Source organism: Toxorhynchites rutilus, chromosome 3 (genome assembly GCF_029784135.1).
Source record: "Toxorhynchites rutilus septentrionalis strain SRP chromosome 3, ASM2978413v1, whole genome shotgun sequence".
NCBI classification, from domain to species: domain Eukaryota; kingdom Metazoa; phylum Arthropoda; class Insecta; order Diptera; family Culicidae; genus Toxorhynchites; species Toxorhynchites rutilus.
The window spans coordinates 7,964,254-7,966,937 of record NC_073746.1 but is presented as its reverse complement, the minus strand read 5'-3'; positions in this window follow the sequence as shown (position 1 = coordinate 7,966,937).

Sequence of the window (2,684 nt, the reverse complement as noted above, 5' to 3'; positions counted from 1 at the left end):
TAAAAAATCACAACTTTTAAACTACTGAACCGATTCATTTGATCGATATATCAAATTGAAGTCAATTAGCTAGTCTTTTTTAAAGAAATGTTAGGCTTGCAAAAAAAGAAATGGATTTTGCTTTTGTAATTATTGTTTGTAATTGTTTCTTATAGTTTACATGGTTTCGGGACTAAGGGCGCTATATCGGTATCGATACCTGTAAATGATGTTAAAATGAATTCTATAACCCAAAGAATGTCAGGGTTTTGAATATTAAATTATATATAACATGAAAGTTCAGTAAATTCACATTAAAAAATGAAGTGTTCGCAATTTGAATCATGCACAGAAACTTGAGTCATATTTCGAACACTAATTTTAATGAAGATTTCTGCATAAAATATCATTTTATTTCATCCATTTTTTGTTGATTTTTACCATTTCTAGCCCTTAACATGAAAACAACAAATAAAATAGTTGGAAAAACTACAAAAACTGAAACTGAAAATTAACGATGCTTGTTTTTTACAGAATTTGCTAACGCAAACATTTTACCATTGGGTTTGACTGTCACTTTTTTACCAATGTCTTATATTATAAATTAAAGGCTGTATCGATACCTGTAACCAGGATGGTTCCAATCGTATCAACGAGCGTTTGTTTCATTTTTTTATTAGATTCATTCAACTCACTCAACCATATATTCTGCATTACCCGTGGAAGAGAAAATTGACGTGTCAGAAGAAACAACGAATGAATACAGTATGAGTGCATCGCCTTGCAACTGTGTACATGTGCATCGATGCTTGTGTGCAGGGTTGCCAACAATTTTTTTGAAAAATCAGGGAGAATGAAAAAAAAATCAGGGAAAATCAGGATAGTTCATATTGGGTTGTCCGGAAAGTTCGTACCCATTTTTGAGAAAACAAAAGTATATTTTTTAAAATTTTATATGCACAGTGTTGTTTTGCAATCAATTCAGGAAGTTCTGAGATCTTTGAGGTAGCCTAACAATTCTAAACATTAACTAATTATGGAAGCTAATTCGTCCAGTAGCGGGCAGTATTTGTGGGAATGTATCGACTAGTTGCTTGCTAGAAGCTCTCAATACAGAATTCCTCTCCAATACCACCTGAACCAGATTAAATTTTTTTTCAGGTGAAGACCGGGTCAGTCGAATTGTTTCAAATGACCCGTTTTCATCACCCGCCACGATTTGCTTTAAAAAAATCGACGCATAGATAAAACGCACAACTCGTAACGATTTACGTAACCATGTTTCAAATGATGCACATGAATGGAGATTTTAAACATATGTAGTGAACCTGCTAATTCATTTGTCGCGTCTCACTGATCGTTCTTGCAACTTCTTGCTTTACAAACAATTTTTTTTCCCTTGTTGGGGTGTGAACCACTGCGTCCATCAGTTTGAGCTATTGTGGTATGACCCATTTTTTGTACTACGCTTCAAGCTTATCTACTGCTTATTGATGAAGAAGTAGACTGAAAGCTATAGCGAGATAGGTGCCAATCAGGAATAATCTGTTTGATAAAATTTATAGTCCTGATCGGCGACACAGACCAAACTTCCTTGGGCTCCAGAATAGCCTTATCAAGGTGTTGAAGTCTGCGTCTTGTTAGTGCTCCGCATTTGCAGAACAAATGTTCCGAGGTTTCGCTTTCGGCATTACAAAAGCGACAAATATCATCTTGCACTAAACCTATGTTTTTGAGATGGTATTTACTCGGACAGTGTCCTGTTATAAGACCAGTGAATGTGCTGAAGTCTTTCTTATTAAGACTCAGCAATTGTTGAGTAATTTTAATACTCGGCGTGATAAATTTTTTTGACTGGTTGAGTTGTACAGCCATCCAGTTGGCCATTACTTCCCGGTCTTCCCATTTCTTCAGCTCACTCTTCAACACACATTCATAAATTCCACAGAATGGTTCTGGACCAGTGAAGGGTGAGCTTGAGCCGCGTCTTGCGAGTTCATCTGCTTGTTCATTTCCCTCTATACCGCAATGGCCAGGAATCCAGTATAGTTGTACCGAACTTCTCTGACACAGTTGTCGTAAGAGGCAAATGCATTCCCAGACAATTTTTGAATAGCACTTGAAAGCATTGAGGGCTTTAAGTGCTGCTTGACTGTCTGAGAAGATGCAAATGTTAGCATGTCTATAATTTCTTTTAAGGCAGACATTTATACATTCTATTATTGCAGCTACTTCTGCCTGGAAAACTGTTGGCCAGTTTCCCATAGCTACAGAATTTTTTTTTCTGGGACCATACACTCCAGCACCTGTTCTGTTACCCATTTTCGACCCATCGGTATAGAACAGGATTGAACCATTACGAACATCGGGACCACCCTCATCTCATACTGAACGGGAAAGTTCGATCACTCTGTATGGAATGTCATAATTGGTCCTTGGTTCCATCCAATCGCTGTTCATCTCTGAGGTTGGTCCAACGGGTAAGAGATTCAGGATGCTCAAGTGACCAGTTTTGTTCCCGTCTAATATTTTTTTTATATCTTTTTAGCTTTAGAGCGCTTCTATTAGCCTCCAGCTGAACATGTTGACCCAAAGGTAACAAGTGAAGGATAGCCTCCAATGCCTTTGAGGGTGTGCTTCGCATTGCTCCTGTTACAGCAACGCATGCCAGTCGTTGGAGTTTGTTTAGCTTTTTTGTAGCTACA